This window comes from Hypanus sabinus, chromosome 18, assembly GCF_030144855.1.
Source record: "Hypanus sabinus isolate sHypSab1 chromosome 18, sHypSab1.hap1, whole genome shotgun sequence".
Taxonomy (NCBI): domain Eukaryota; kingdom Metazoa; phylum Chordata; class Chondrichthyes; order Myliobatiformes; family Dasyatidae; genus Hypanus; species Hypanus sabinus.
The window spans coordinates 77,994,050-78,011,277 of NC_082723.1; the positions used below are offsets into that span (position 1 = coordinate 77,994,050).

General features: G+C 40.9%; 1 long non-coding RNA gene across 1 annotated transcript in view; it reads left to right on the plus strand.

The window, feature by feature from the left end:
- LOC132377450 (uncharacterized) overlaps positions 1-17,228 on the plus strand; it is a 97,036-nt gene that overhangs the window by 19,935 nt on the left and 59,873 nt on the right. Inside the window, exon 2 of the long non-coding RNA XR_009506643.1 lies at positions 15,186-15,362. This is a non-coding gene — a long non-coding RNA (uncharacterized LOC132377450). The remainder of the gene's footprint in view (positions 1-15,185; positions 15,363-17,228) is intronic.

Here is a 17,228-nt window from a genome sequence, read left to right on the forward strand (position 1 = left end):
TCGGAGAAGTAGGACAGATGTAGCTGCTGGCGAGCCGACCACCTTCAGACACCTTCGTGAACGCGAAGGTCAACGGTTTGTGGTCCATGGATGCGGTAAACGCCTTCTAAGAAGTACCTGAAATGCCGGATTGCCAGATACAGTGCCAACAGCTCCCAGTCGAAAGCACTGTATTTGAGTTCGGGTGGTCGTAGGTGCTTGCTGAAGAACGCCAGGGGTTGCCAGCACCCCATCGACTGCCATGTTGGATGCGTCCACCGTGAGTGCAGTCGGAATGTCCGTTCTGGGGTGCACCAGCATCGCGGCATCTGCCAAGGCTTCCTTGGCCTTAACTAAAGCGGCCACAGCCTCCTCGTCTAAAGTAATGTCCTTGCCTTTACCGGATATCAGGGTGTACAAAGGGCGCATGATACGGGCTGCTGAGGGGAGGAAACGGTGGTAGAAGTTCACCGTACCAACGAACCCCTGCAGGCCTTTGACCATGTTGGGCCGGGCAAAGTGGCGGATCGCGTCTACCTTGGTGGGCAGAGGTGTTGCCCTGTCTTTGGTAATCCTGTGGCCCAGGAAGTCAATGGTATCGAGACTGAACTGGCATTTGGCCGGGATTATCGTGAGGCTAGAGCTGACGGAGGTGTGACAGATACTCCTGGCGACTACTGCTGGCTATAAGGATGTCATCCAAATACATGAACGCAAAGTTCAGGTCGCATCCCACCTTGTCCATTAGCCGTTGGAACGTCTGTGCGGCATTCTTCAAGCCGAACGGCATTCGGAGGAAGTTGAACAGGCTGAACGGGGTGATGAGTGCTAATTTGGGGATATCTTCAGCGTGCACCGCGATTTGATGGTATCCCTGGACGAGGTCTACTTTGGAAAAGATTCTTGCCCTGTGCAGGTTTGCTGCAAAGTCCTGTATGTGCAGCACGGGGTAGCGGTCTGGAGTGGTAGCCTCGTTCAGTCTGCGGTAGTTGCCGTATGGTCTCCAACCCCCGGCTGCTTTGGGCACCATGTGCAGGGGGGAGGCCCATGGGCTGTCAGACCTCCATGCGATCCCCAATTCCTCCATCCTCTTGAACTCCTTCGCCAGTTGGAGATTTTCCGGGGGGAGCCTTCACGCGTGGGCATAGAGGAGTGGTCCCTGGGTCGGAATGTGGTGCTATACCCCGTGTCTGGGAACTGCAGTGCCAGAATTGAAGGAAAGTCCGCCAGGATTCTGGTGAATTCGTTGTCCGACAGCGTGATGGAGTCGACCAGCAGGCTGTGAGCTCACAAGAAGCCTGCCCCCAGGAGTGGTTGGGCCACCACGGCCAGTGTGAAGTCCCACGTGAACCAGCTGGCACGGAACTGCAGCTGCACTGTGCGGGTGCCATAGGTCCGTATTGTGCTGCCGTTTGCGGCCCTCAGGGTGGGTCCTGGCTTCCTGTTGCGGGTGTCGTACCCTGTTGGGGGCAAGACGCTGATTTCTGCTCCAGTGCCGACCAAGAAGCGGTCCCGACTGTTTGTCCCAGACATACAAGAGGCTGTCCTGGTGGCCAGCCGCCATAGTCATTAGCAGCAGCTGGCCCTGGCCCTTGCAGGGCGGGCGACAACGGCGGGCTTCTGTGCCCCACCGCTGGTGATAGAAACACCACTGTTCACTGTGTTCCTCACTCCTGCCTCTGTTGTGTGCGCCCCCCTGCCGGGCCTGGTCTGGTCTGCTGTTGGGCGTGTAATCTGACCGACGGACACCACGCTCTCCCTCTTGGCTTTCCACAGCACGTCTGCCCGGGCCGCCAACTTCTGGGGGTCACTGAAATCTGCGTCGGCCAGCAGCAGATGTATGTCCTCGGGCATCTACTCTAGGAATGCCTGCTCAAACATGAGGCAGGGCTTGTGTCCGTCAGCCAGGGCCAGCATCTCGTTCATCAATGCCTGTCTCCCAAACTGACCAGGTGAAGCAGGCAGGCACCCCACTCACGCCATGAGAGGCCAAAGGTTCCAATGAGCAATGCTTTGAATGCTTCATATTTGCCTCCTTCAGGGGGCGACTGTATGAAATCTGCAACCTGGATGGCCATCTCCTGGTCTCTCCCTGCGCGCTGGCTGTTTGTGAGCCGGTTCACCTGAGCAGAAAGTGTTTTAATTTCAGGTGTTCAATCAAGTAATTGGTGCTTTGTTGATAACAAGGTTTCTTGGTTTACGAAGTCTTAATCATTTGTTTGATTAAGTAATCTTTCAAACTAATCAAATATGCAGGCAGACTACATCCATTTTCCCTTTTGCTGTTTTCTGCCTTTATATGGGTCCCCAATGTTACTTTTTCGCAGCTCTTTTTAAACAATACAATTCTCTGTGTTATGTTGATTTTTACCTTTTAGTAATTTGACTGAAAGTAATTATGTAGGGTGTACATGTAGTAATTACTGAGGAATGAACTATAGGGTGTTTTGCTTTTCTTTAAATTCATTCAGATTTTCCTATCTTTTGATTATTTATACACCTTTCGGTCTTTCACTGTTTTTCAATAGTATACAATATTCTATATTTCTTATTGCTGGTTTTTGGTTTTTTCATTATTTTACCATTTTGTCATTTAGTTTTTTTTCTCCCTTGAATGCCTTAAATTAGTCATGTAGGAAGCTATCGAAACCACTTCCCTTTTGAATTATTTTTTGTTTGTTTACTCTTTTTTTGCACCCGCAAAGTATATGTTGTTTTCCTTATTGATTTTCCTTATTTGTCTTTTCTTTTTACCGGGACTAATACTTATATTTTCCCATGTTTTTTTTTTGTAAATAGCGAACTTATTTACTTTGATATTTTGTTTTTGTGTGTGTATATATATATATATATATATTTACAATCGTTTATTCAGCACATCTATAGATATATATTTTCTGGTGCCACCAGAGTTTTGGGTTGGGAATGTTAGAATTAGTCTTCAGCCTCCCTTGGCTGATTTCTCTTTGTGGGGAGGGAGGGGGGAAATGGGTTCTTCCAGAAAGCTGATTGAATATTTTTACTGTTTTATTTGCTATCTACATGTCTGTGATTACCTTTTATACATTACGATTACCTTTTATACATTACTAAAGAATACTTGATGGATTCTTTTATTAATATACTCAGTTTTAATGTGAAAGGTCTAAATAACCCTGTTAAACAAAATAAGATTTTCTCTTGTATCCGGAAACTTAAAACTCGTATAATCTTTCTCCAAGAAACCTATATTCGTAAAGATGATATTTCACGTTCTTTCAAAGGATGGAAGGGTATACATTTTCATTCACCCTCTTAATCTAGATCGAGAGGTGTCTCTATCCTGTTTGATCAGAATGTATCCTTTATTCAACATAATGTAACTTCTGAAACAAATGGACGCTTTGTTATTGTTTTGAGTAGTCCTGAGAATAAGCTAATGGTATTTGTTAATGTATATGCTCCAAATACAGATGACTTCTTGTTCTTTGAACGTCTTTTCTCTTTTCTGCCTGATTTGAATCGGTATTCCTTAGTGATGGATGGAGATTTTAATTTTTGGCTTGATTATATTAGACCTATATTAGACCGCTCTTCAAGTAAAACCCCTGTTACTAATAAATCAGTCCTACTTTGAAAATCTTTTCTATTTCAATGTGGTATTCTCGACATGTGGCATTTTTTTGCACCCCCAAGAAAAGGAATATTCATATTTCTCTCAGGTTCATCATATGTACTCTCAGATTGACTACTTTTTTATAGATAGAAACTTGCTTCCACTGGTACAATCCTGTGATTATAAGGAGATTGCTTTGTCTGATCATGCACCTGTGCTTCTGGCTTTAAGACTACCTGTTTACTCTGTACCAAATAGAAGTTGGCGTTTTAACTTATCATTGTTATCTGATTAAAAGTTTTCTAAAGTTTTTGGAAAACCATATTACTTTTTTCTTTAAAGAAAATTTTAAAGGAGATACTGCTGGTACCATAGTCTGGGATACTTTTAAAGCCTGTATTCGTGGAGAAATTATCTCTTACTCTACCTACCGTAGATTCCGGACTACAGAGCGCACCTGATTAAAAGCCGCACGCTCTAATTTTAGAAAGAAAATCAATTTTGTACTTGTACAAGCCGCACCGGATTTTAAGCCACAGGTGTCCCACGTTGTAATATGAGATATCTACACAGAAAGATATTACACGTGAGGATTTTTTAACTTTTAATTAAATCCATATGGTAACATAAACAAATATATATTGCAAATGCTTTTTTTCGAACAGTGCCTGTAACACAGCTACTTTTAAATATACATATGTGTGGGTAACACACAAATTACGTTGCGAATACTTTTTTACTGAACAGTGCACGAACAACATTCCAATATCTCCTAACGACTGGTAAAAAAAAATATATGTACTGCAGCCTACCAGGAAACCTCAGGATCTCGTCACTCACTTCAGTCTCTTCGTTGTCGCTCTCACTTGAGCGCACGCGGTCCTCTTCATGACGCAGCAGTCCAGCCTTTCGAAACCCGCTGGTGATGGTGGAAGTTGTGACACGGCTCCATGCATTTAGGATCCACTGGCAGACTTGAGTTAAAGATGCTCTTCGCATGCGTCCTGTTTTGGTAAAGGATTTCTCACCACTCGTCATCCAAGCCTCCCACTCAACGCGCAGCACCACTTTAAATGCCCAGCTCACGCTGATGTCCAGTGGCTGCAAATACTTCGTGGTGCCCCCAGGAATCACAGCTGGAACTGAGTTTGTACTCTTGATGGCAGCTTTCACTGAACTTTCATTGTCAGCCGCTTAAAAAATCACCATCAATGGAAGCTTTAGTCCGGATGCTGTGCAGCTCAGAACACAAGTAAAATGCGTTCTCTCATGCCACTTGTTTTCAGTGTGATGGACGAGTCACCTTTTTTTATTACCAGTCCGAGTGAGAGGCAGGTCAAACGTCAAAGGTACTTCATCCTATTTATGATATCATCTGGCCCGATGGAATTCTCCGCTATCTTTGTTTGAGTGAATGTGCGGAAGTTAGCAAGTTGTTCCTCGTGGTCGGGAGGGAACTGCTGACACAGAGTCGTGCATACCCTGACGGACAGGCCTTTTCGTCTCATAAATCTAAAACACCACGATGGCCCACCTCTAAAATCTTCGATTTTCATTTTGGTGGTGATTGCTTTAGCCTTCAGTCTGATCTGCACGGTGGAAACACCGCGGCCGCCTGCTCTCTGTGTGTTAACCCAGTCTTCAAGAAAGTTTTCAAGTTCGGGCCATCTGCTATGATTACCTCTGAAAGCTTTTGTTGTCTTTTTGCATTGACTCAGTTCTTCACGCTGGCGTCTCCACCATCTCACCATTGATTCATTTATGCCAAGATTATGTGCAGCAGCTCGATTTCCTTCCTCAACCGCCAGATTGATCGCCTTTAACTTAAAAGCTGCATCATATGCTTTTCTTCGAGTGTTTTCCATGTTGATGAGGGTGAGTACAAATGACTGATTTACAATAATTGAATTGTGAAAGTGCGCTTGATTTATCGTACAATTTCATTGGACCTCTGTGAACTACTCATCAATTTTATTGGTCTACTGTTACGAGGCAAAATGCTTTTGGCGGCATGAAAAAAAAAACATGCATTAGCCACACCGTAGTATAGGCCGCAGTGTTCAAAGCATGGGGAAAAAAGTAGCGGCTTATAGTCCGGAATTTACGGTATATAAAGAAAAAAGCTGACAGAAAGGTTTGACTTAGGGCATACTTTCGATCAAGATCTTTTAATATTGCTGCTATCTCCAGATCCAAGTATATATAATAAGCAGATTGAAATCCAATCCAAGTATAATCTTCTGCTGACTTACCCAATTGAACGACAGCTGTTGAGAGATAAAACTCAATTTTACATTCACAGGGATAGAACAGGTAGTTTATTAGCCAATCGCTTAAAATCTTTTACAGTTAATTGTAAAATCACAGAAATTTTTAAAGATAATGGTACTAAGATATCCGACCATTCTGAAATTAACAACATATTTAAAGATTTTTACCTTAAGTTGTGTCAGTCTGACTCTTCTTCAGATGATACCTATATGAATGCTTTTTTCAGTAATATCAACATTCCTTCATTGTCTGCTGATAGCCTAACACAGTTAGATCAGCCTATTTCCAATGAAGAAGTGGCTGAGGCTATACGTGCTTTACATTCTGGTAAGACCCCAGGACCTGATGGCTTTCCTGGGGAGTTTTATAAAACTTTCATTATGTTACTTACTCCTTAGTTATCCTGTTTTATCAGAGTCCTTTAAATCAGGTAAACTCCCTCAATCTTTTTATGAAGCTTTTATTTCTCTTATTCTTAAAAAAAAAATAAAAATCCAGCTTAATGTTCTTCATACAGACTGATTTCTTTATTAAATGTTGATGCAAAAAGTTTTATCCAAAATCTTAGCTCGAAGACTTGAAAATATTTTACCATCTATTATATCACATGACCAGACAGGATTTATTAAAAATCATTACTCACATTTTAATACAAGTCGGTTATTAAATGTGATATATTCACCATCCAAAAAATATCAGTGTATATTATCTTTAGATGCAGAAAAAGCCTTCAATAGGATTGAGTGGAATTATCTTTTTAAGACCTTAGAAAAGTTTAATCTTGGGCCCAATTTTATTCGTTGGGTTAAATTAATTTACTTGTCTCCTACCGCTCAGGTTATTACTAACTCACAAATTTCTAAGCCCTTTAAATTACAGCGGGGAACTAGACAAGGTTGCCCTCTTAGTACTTTACTTTTTGCTTTAGCTATAGAACCCTTAGCAATAGCATTTCGAGAATCTAAGGACATTTCTGGTATATTAAGGGAAGGTATGACTCATAAAATTTCATTATACTTGATGATATTTTACTTTTTATCTCTAACACTGAAACTTCTTTACCTTCGGTTCTTTCTTTAATTTCCCAGTTTAGTTTTTTTTTTCAGGATATAAGCTGAATTTATATAAAAGTGAGCTAATTCCTTTAAATTACCTAATGTCATCAAATGCCAAATTTCCGTTCCAAGTTGTTACAAGTCAATTTACATATCTAGGTGTAACAATTACTAAAAACTTAAAGAATTTATTTAAAGAAAACTTAAACCCCTTATTGAATTATGTGAAAAAGACACTTTCTAAATGGTCTCCTCTTTCTTTATCCCTAATTGGCCGAATTAATTCGATTAAAATGAAGATTCTTCCTAAATTTTAATATCTTTTTCAGGCTTTACCTATTTTTATTCCTAAGACCTACTTTGATTCTTTAGATTCAATTTTAACATCTTATATTTGGAATAATAAACAAGCTCGTTTAAGTAAAGTTTACCTATAAAGAGATGGGTGGATTAGCCCTACCCAATTTTAGGTTTTACTATTGGGCTGCCAATATAAGGAATATTACTTTCTGGTCCTATTATATTTATCGTAAAGATTGTCCATCATGGGTCTCCTTAGAAGTTAATTCTGTAAAAAAAAAAAATTCCTCTATTGTCTCTCTTCTTGGATCATACTCTTCTTTTTCAGCAAATAAAACAACAGATAACATAATTGTTAAGGAAACTTTAAGGATTTGGTCTCAATTTAGAAAATTCTTTGGTTTAGTGAATTTTTCATTATCATCTCCCATTCTTAATTTTTTTTTATCCCTTCCATGGCTGACAAAGTCTTTAAGGATTGGGATGAACTAGGTATTAAGTGTTTTTGGGACCTGTTTATCTCAGGATCTCTTGCTTCATTTGACCAATTGTCAACTAAATTTGCACTCCCAAAAATACATTTTTACAGATACCTTCAAATTAGAGATTTCTTGTGTTTCCAATTAACTACTTTTCCTATAGGTCCTGATAAGAATTTACTGGATGATCTTTTAAATTTAAAGCCTTTTGTTAATGGTTCTATTACTGGTATCTATAACTTGTTGATAGATTTTAGACAAGACTTTTTAGATAAAATAAAAAGGATGACCTAAATTGTCAGATTTCTGATGAAAGATGGAATAAAATTCTTAAACGGGTTAATAAATCATCCTTCTGTGCTTGTCATTCTCTTCTACAATTTAAAGTGGTTCATAGAGTTGTCCAGTTTTTATCCGAATGTTTCTCCACTTTGTAATAAATGCAACTCTGCTGATGCCTCTTTAATTCATATGTTTTGATTTTCCCCTAAAATTGAAAAGTTTTGGAGTGAAGCATTCCATACCTTCTCACAACTTTTTAGGGTCCAATTTGACCCAAATCCCCTTCCTGTCTTGTTTGGTATTATTGCAAATGAAGATATAACTTTAAATACTCCTAACCTACAGCTTTTAGTTTTTACCTCTCTTTTAGCAAGGAGAGCAATCTTGCTTAAATGGAAGGAGTCTACCCCTCCTACACACCTTCAATGGCTACGTGATATTATGTTTTATTTAAATTTAGAAAAGACCCGCTGCTCAGTCTTAAAGTCGAAACAATCTTTTTATGATATCTGGGGACCTTTCCTAAATTACTTTTCCAATTTATAAAGTTTAACAGTGCACAGACCTTTATGTATATTTTTTATCTTCTCTTCTTAAGTGAATGTTTTTTTTCTAATTATCCATTATCATCCATCAGCTTTTTCCTTTGGTTCAGTTTATTGTCATTTATAAACCACAAATACAATGCAGTTAAAAAATGAGACAACATTCTCCAGAATTATATCACGAAAAAGCACAAAAAGACCACACAAGAAAAACCACATTACGTTTGGTAATCCCCAATCCAGAGTCCAGAGAGGCTGCTGCGTATCGATATCACACTACCGTCTTAGCACGTTGCCCGGAAAGGAACTACAAACCCATCAGACAAAACTAAAGCTACAAGACCTACACAAAACCACATAGTTACATATAGTTATAGTTAACATAGTTTCAACAGTGTAGACAATACCATAATTGATAAAAGACTAACTGACAAAGACCACATAATTATAACACACAGTTTCAACAGTGCAAAGCAATACTGTAATCTGATAAAGAGTAGTCCATGGCACGGTTTAAAAGAAAGTCTCAAAGTCCCGACAGCCCATCATCTCACGCAGACGGTAGAAGGAAGAAAAACTCTTCCTGCCATGAACCTCCAGCGCCGCAGCTTGCCGATACAGCACTCTGGGAGTCCTGACCACAGCCAACTCTGAGTCCGTCCGAAAACTTCATGCCCCTGACCAGCCCTCTGACACCCAGCACTGAGCACCATCTCTGCTGAGCGCTTCGATCCCGCCACGGGCCGCCAAGCAACAGGCAAAGCCAAAGGTTCAGGGCCTTCCTCCCAGAGATTTTTCCTATCACACAGGCATCTCAAAAGTTTCACCAGATGTTCCTCTGTGCTTCTCACGTCCTCCTCCATCAAATCAGGATTGTACACGGCATCCTACAGGACAGATTACAGATATTCATTCCAAAGTGACCACTGCGTGCTGCATCGTACCGCCATCTTGCAGAGGGAGAATGAAGGCCATTGGGCCAAAATCTTTATTAACAATGCTATCTACCAGTGACAACACTTTCAATAAATTATGGACCCATATTTCCAGATCCCTTTGTTCTACCACACTCCTCAATTCCCTACCGTACACTGTGTAGGACTTACCCTGGTTGGTCCTACCGAAGTGCAGCTTTTCTGCATTAAATACCATTTACCATTTTTCAGCCCATTTCCCCAGCTGGTTCAGATCCTGCTGCAAACCATGATAGCCTTCCTTGCTACACCCCCATCTTGGTGTCAATTTTTTTTTATCCTGTTAACTATATTATCATCCAGAGCATTGACATATATGACAGACAACAATTCTTGTGGCACACCACTAGTTTCAGGCCTCCAGTCAGAGAAGCAACCATCTACTGCAACTCTGACTTCTCCCACAAAGCCAGTATCTAACTAATTTACTACCTCATGTTGAATGCTGAGTGACTAAACCTTCTTGACTAACTTCCCATGCGGGATCTTGTCAAATGCCTTGCTAAAGTCCATGTAGACAACATCCAATGCCTTGCCTTCATCAACGTTCCTGGTGTCCTCCTCAAAAAACTCTGTAAGATTGGCTAGACATGACCTACCATGATGACTATCCTTAGTCAGTCTCTGTCCATCCAAATACTTATATATCCAGTTCCTCAAATTACCTTCCAATAACTTTACCATTCCTGATGTCAGGCTCAACGGCCTATAGTTTCCTGGTTTATTTTGAGACTTTCTTGAACAGATAACATTAGAAATCCTCCAGTTCTCTGGTACCAGCTTGTGGCCAAGGATGATTTAAATATCTCTGCTAGGACCACAGCAGTTTCTGTACTTGCCACCCCAGGGCCCAAGGGAACACCTTGTCAGACCCTGGAGAACTATCCACTCTAATTTGCATCAGGACGGCAAACACCACCTCCTCTGTAATCTGTACAGGGTCCACAAAGTTGATGCCGCTTTGCCTCACTGCTATTGACTCTGTCCGTCTCCGTCTCCTGTGAAAATACAGATGCAAAAAATTATTTTAAGATCTCCTCCATCTCTTTTGGCTGAATCCTTTGTAATTTTTTTGCTCTTAACATATATCTAGAATACCTTGGGATTCTCCTACACCTTGTCTACAAGGACAACCTCCTGCCCTCTTTTAGCCCTCCTGATTTCTTTCCTAAGTGTTCTCTTGCATTTCTTATACTCCATTAGCACCTCAGTTGTTCTTACCTGCCTATACCTGCTATGCAGCTCCTGCTTTTCCTTAACCAATGCTTCAGTATCTCTTGAAAACTAAGGTTCCCTACCCCAGTTATCTTTCCCTTTTGTTCTGACAGGCACGTACAAGCTTTGCACATTCAAAATCATAAACAAAAGAGGATCTGCAGATGCTGGAAATCTGAGCAACGCACACAAAATGCTGCCTGGCCTGCAGAGTTCTTACAGCATTTTGTGTGTGTTGCACTCTTGAAATTTCACTTTTGAAGGCCTTCCACTTAAGAACTCTTTTGCCAGAAAACAACCGGTCCCACTCCTCACTTGCCAGATCATTTCAGACACTGTCAAAGTTGGTCTTTCTCCAATTTAGAAACTCAACCTGTTGACTAGACCTGGCTTTTTGCATATTTACTTTGAAAGTAATGTCTTAGCACAACAGTATCTAGAGTTTACAGAGAATGGTGCAATAAAACAGTAAAAAACACCTATTGAGCATCAGTTCTGTGGGCAAAAATACCTTTTGATTGAGAAGAGAAGGTTCAGTCTGGTTCAAGCTGACAGGAAGGTAATAGTAACTCAAGTACCCACATATTTAAGCGGGTGTGCAGAAGAGCATCTCTGAACACACAGCACATCAAATCTTAAAGTACAGCAGTGGAAGAGCATGGACATACAATGCCTATAAGAAGAATTTACCCCCTCAGTTTTCATGTTTTATTGTTTTGCAGCAAGGAATCACAGTGGATTTAATTTGGCTTTTTTGACAGTAATCAACAGAAAAAGACTCTTTCGTGTCAAAGTGAAAACAGATCTTTACAAAGTGATCTAAATTAATTACAAAAATAAAACACAAAGTAATGGATTGCATAAGTTTTCACTCCCTACTTGTCAGTATTTAGTAGATGCACCTTTGGCAGCAATTACAGCCTTGAGTCTGTGTGGATGGGTCTCTCAGCGTTGTAGATCTGGACACTGGAATTTTTCCCCATTCTTCTTTACAGGATTGCTCAGGATCTGTCAGATTGCATGGGGATTGTGAGTGGACAGCCCTTTTCAAGAGCTGCCACAAATTCTCAATTGGATTGAGTTTTGTAGTCTGACTTGGCCACTCCAGGACATTAGCTTTGTTGTTTTTAAGCTATTCCTGTGTGGCTTTGGCTTTATACTTAGGGCCCTTATCTGGCTGGAGGATGGATCTTCACCCAAGTCGCAGTTCTCTTGTGGGCTGCATTGGATTTTCCTCCAGGATTTCCCTGTATTTGGCTGCATTCATTTTGCTGTCTGCCTTCATGGGCCTTCCAGGGTCTGTTGCAGTGGGGCATCCTCACAGCACGAAGCAGCCACCACCATGATGGAAATGTCTGTTCATGATGATGTGTCGTGTTTGACTTATGCAAAGCATAGCATTTGGTCTGATGGCCAAAAAGCTCAATTTTGGTTTCATCGGGCCATGGAGGCTTCTTCCAGATGACTTCATAGTCTCCCACAAGCCTTCAGGTAAACCCTATCTGAGATTTCATGTGAGTTTTTTTCTACAGTGGCTTTCTCTCTGCCTCTCTGCCACTCTCCCACGTAGCAGTGACTGGTGAAACACCTGGGCAATGGTGGTGTATGCGTAGTCTCTTCCATCTCAGCCCCTGAAGCTTGTAACTCCTCCAGAGTTGTTGTGGGTTCCTTGGGGTCTCTCTAACCAATCCCCTTCTATGGCCTTTTTGAGGACGGCCTGCTCTAAGCAGATTTACAGCAATATTCTTTCCATTTTTGATGTACGTGGGGATATTCAGTGACTTGGAAATTTTCTTGTATCCATCTTCTGACTTGTGCTTTTCAATAACCTTTCTGCAGAGTTGCTTGGAGTGTTCCTTTGTCTTCACGGTGTGGTTTTTGCCAGAAACTGGCTCACCAGCAGGTGGACCTTCCAGATACAGGTGTATTTTTACTACAATCAGTTGAAGCACTTTGACTGTACACTGGTATCCAAAAACAGATCTCCATTTGACTAGTTGTGTGACTTCTGGAACCAACTGGCTGCACCAGTGATTTGGAGTGTCATATTAAAGTGTCTAAGTGTCATATGCTTATGCAATCAATTATTTTACATTTTATATGTGTGGTTGGTTTAGATCACTTTGTGGAGATCTGTTTTGACTTTGACATGAGATAGTCTATTTCTGGTGATTGGTGTATAAAAAAAAAAGCCAAATTGGGTTCACCATGATTGATTGTTCTGGAGTGATGGAACATAAAAACTTCCAGGGGTGGAGTGAATACTTTTTATAAGCACTGTACATTCAGTGGCCACTTTATTAGGTGCAGGAGATAATAACATAGCCACTGAGCGTAGAGTACTTCTTTAGGAGATGCCCAAACAACCCCCTGACAGACTGTTGGATTACAATAAATTGCTAAATTGAAGTCAGCATTTTGCTAACTTGCAAAATGTGAAGTTGTCATACGAATGTCAATATCCAGCTAATCCCAACCTGATCACACTTTTATGTGACCCACCAACAAAATGTGACCAACCCATAACTTACACAAAATGACTAAGTTCCTTCTTATCTTTAGCAATCTATATGCCAAAAAAAACTAGCAACGGACACAAAGTACAGGTAAGCAACATTCCATGTCTCCAAATCAGAATCAAAACAGAATCAAGGATCGATTTTATTCACTAAATACCTGTATTAGGAATTTGCTGCTACATGAACAATAACAATAACATTAAACAATGATAAAGAATAAAGAAATATATAAAATACAAAGTTATAGATTAATGTATGATATGGAACAATCTGTATATAAATAGCAGTATGTATGTACAATGTAAACAGAATTATAAAAAGTGCAGTGACTAGGGTAATAGATAGAGATGGTTAGGGGTGGGGCTAGCTAGATCAGATTAACTGCCTGGAGGAAGAAACCTTTAGGCGAAACCTTTACATCATTTAGATGATGTATAGTTTTTGTTTTAGTAGCCCTATAGCACTTTCCAGAAGGGAGGTTTTAGATAAAGCAGTTTGCCAGGTGGGTAATGCCACAATGGAGGTATTTGTTTAAATGGAGATATTCGTTAAAATGCATTAATATGGCAGACATTAAATTCATAATGAGGCATAATTGTGTCTGTCAATTCCAGTGAAGATAAACAAGGCAAAAAGGGAGCTCTATTAAGTTATTCCAAGCCTCAGGAATAAGTTAAACTTTGAACATCAAAAAGGCTTTGTGGATGATACAAAGATAGATGGTGGGCTAGGTAGTGCTGAGGAAGAAAGGCAATTGCAACAGGACAAGACAGATTGGAAGAATGGGCAGAAATTGGCATATGGAATACAGTGTTGAGAAATGTATGATAATGCATTTTGGTAAAAGGAGCAATAGTGCAGACTATTATCCAAATGGGAAGAAGGTTCAAACATCAGAGGTGCAGGGGGACCCCCCAGAAGGTTAATTTACAGGTTGAGTCTTTGGTAAAGAAGGCAAATGCAATGTTGGCATTTATTTCAAGAGAAATAGAATATAAAAACAAGGAGATAATGCTAAGCCTTTATAAAACATGAGTCAGGCAGCACTTGGGAGTATTGTGAACAGTTTTGGGCACCATATCTCAAAGGATGTGTTGTCATTGGAGAGAGTCCAGAGGAGGTTCACAAGGATGATTCCGGGAATGAAGGGGTTAACATGTGATGAGTGTTTGGCACCTTTGGGCCTGTACTCACTGGAATTTAGAAGAATGTGGGGGGATCTCATTGAAACCTACTGAATGTTGAAAGGACTAGATAGGGTGGATGTGAAGAGGATGTTTCCTATAGTCAGGGTATCTAGAACTAGAGGGCACAGCCTCAAAATTGAGGGACAACCCTTTAGAACAGAGGTAAAGAGGAATTCGTTTAGCCAGAGAGTAGTAAATCTGCAGAATATTCTGCCATACACTGCAATGGAGGCCAAGTTTGTGCATATATTTATGGCGGAAGCTGATCATTTCTTGATCGGTCAAAGCATCAAAGAATATGGCAAGAAAGCAGGTGCAAGGGGTTCAGTGAGTTCTGGGATCGGCCATGATGGAATGGCAGAGCAGACTCGATAAACTGAATGGCCTAATTCTGCTCATGGTCTTATAGTGATAACCAGATGAAAAGTGTTCCCCTGCACAAACTTATGTCACCTGCCCTGTCTAATTACCTAATAGTAGATCAAGCATAGTACAATCTCTCTTTGGGCTTTTTGCAAATTTGTTCCTCTAAATCCCTGAACTTCATTGTGGTCTGTAATATAGCCCCATTAATGTGGTCATACCTTTCCTATTTCTCAGTTCCACCCATAATGCCTCACTAGATGAATTTTCAGTCTCCACAACCTCTCCACTAACTGTTGTGGTGCTCTGATTCCCATTCCTCTGTAATTCTAGTTTAAACCTCACTCTACAGCATTAACAAGCCTGCCTGCTTGGATATTAGTCCCCCTCTGCTCATGTGCAAACTGTTTCTTCTGTACAGGTCCATGCTCAGTTCTGGTCACCTCACTACAGGAAGGATGTGGAAGCCATAGAAAGGGTGCAGAGGAGATTTACAAGCATGTTGCCTGGACTGGGGAGCATGCCTTATGAAAACAGGTTGAGTGAACTCGGCCTTTTCTTCTTGGAGCAATGGAGGATGAGAGGTGACCTGACAGAGGTATATAAGATGCTGAGAGGCGTTGAATGTGTGGATGGTCAGAGGCTTTTTCCCAGGGTTGAAATGGTTGCCACAAGAGAACACAGGTTTAAGGTACTGGAGAGCAGGTACAGAGGAGATGTCAGGGGTAAGTTTTTTTTACGCAGAGAGTGGTGAGTGCGTGGAATGGGCTGCCGGCAACGGTTGTGGAGGTGGATACAATATGGTCTTTTTTATTAAATATATTTTTATTGAAGGAATGTCACAATACAGAATACATAATGGATTACATTTTCCTCCATTTTGCTTTTATATTTTACCCCTAAACAAACCTCCCCTCACCCTCCCTCCCTGAACATATCATGGCAGCTAATGTATTTACAATACAACAATTCACAAAGTATGGGCATTTCACAGCCATATCCCCACACTACTTCAAGACCAAGGCCCACACACAACCACGATATGTCAGATAATCCAGAATATACTCATATTACAATTCATCAACCACCCTGTGAGGTAAACCATATGCGTGTTAAAAGAGAGGCAACTTCCCAAGTACAATCAGATGCCCTCAACTAGAAGGTAATTCCTTAAGACTCCCAAAATATGACAAGAAAGGTCCCCATTTCAAATAGAACTTTTTCACAGACCCCGCAAAGTGAATTTAATCTTTTCTAATTTCAGAAAAAACATTCCGTCCTCTAACCAAGCAGCAGCAGATGAGGGAGTGGCAGATTTCCAGACCAGCAAGATTCTCCTAAGGGGCAAAAGCAATGTAAATGCAACAATATCCGACTGGTTTGCATTTAAACCCAAAGCACTATCTGCCACACCAAATAGAGCTGTAAGTGGGCAAGGTCTCAGTGTCACCCCCAAAGCCTCACTGATAATTTTAAAAACCAGTGTCCAATAACCATCGAGCCAAGGGCAAGACCAAAATGCATGCATTAAACCAGCTGGAGAGAAGGCACACCTGTCACAGCTAGCGTCTGTCCCAGGATATATGTCAGCAAGCCTGGCTTTACTTAAGTGTACCCTGTGTAAAACTTTCAATTGTATGAGCCTCAGTCATGATGACAAGGAATGAACCCTATTCAATGCTTTTGCCCAATATTTCTCAGCCAAATCCATACCAAAGTCATCCTCCCACCTAGTCTTAGTTTTGTTTAAATCTTGCACTTCCAAAGACATCAGTATAGAGCAGAGATCAACCCTTTATTATTAAAGCTAAGAGTGAGTTTTTCCCACAACATAGCAGGTGGTAGATCAGGAAAAGACAAATTTTTCCTTGACAAAGTGGTGAATCTGCAGATATTTTAAAAAATGATAATGCGGAAGGTCATATTTACTGCACAGGTTATCAAAACTCAAATATATTACCAGTGTACAAATCTTTCATGTGCAGAAGACTGTTCAAACCCTATTGTCTAAAAACTGAATTGAGTGTGGATGGAAGAAATAGATGGTTTTTATGAATGGGACCCAAAACTGAAGCTGATGTGAACTTATAGTGGCAGCGAAATTGATTACAAATTTTGAGGGTGGAGAGCACGACCGGGTTAGATGTGAATTGAGAGGATTTCAATGACAAGGAAGAATACACTAAAGCTTGGAGAGACGAGGAGTGGCAAGACCGTTTCTCAAGCAGGCGCCAGGTTATATTTGGCTGGTGAAGCCAAAATAATACCTTTTGAATGTTCGATGCCCGGTAATAATGAATAAAGCTAGGAAGGCCCATTCCACCTACGTCACAACCTCTGGAGAATGTGCTTATTAACCCTTGGGACCTTATTTTCCCAAATAAAGGAGGTTATAGCTTGGTTGACTGATTTGAAAAATAACTTGGGTAAGAAAACTGGCAAGCACTGGAACAAGTAAAGAAAT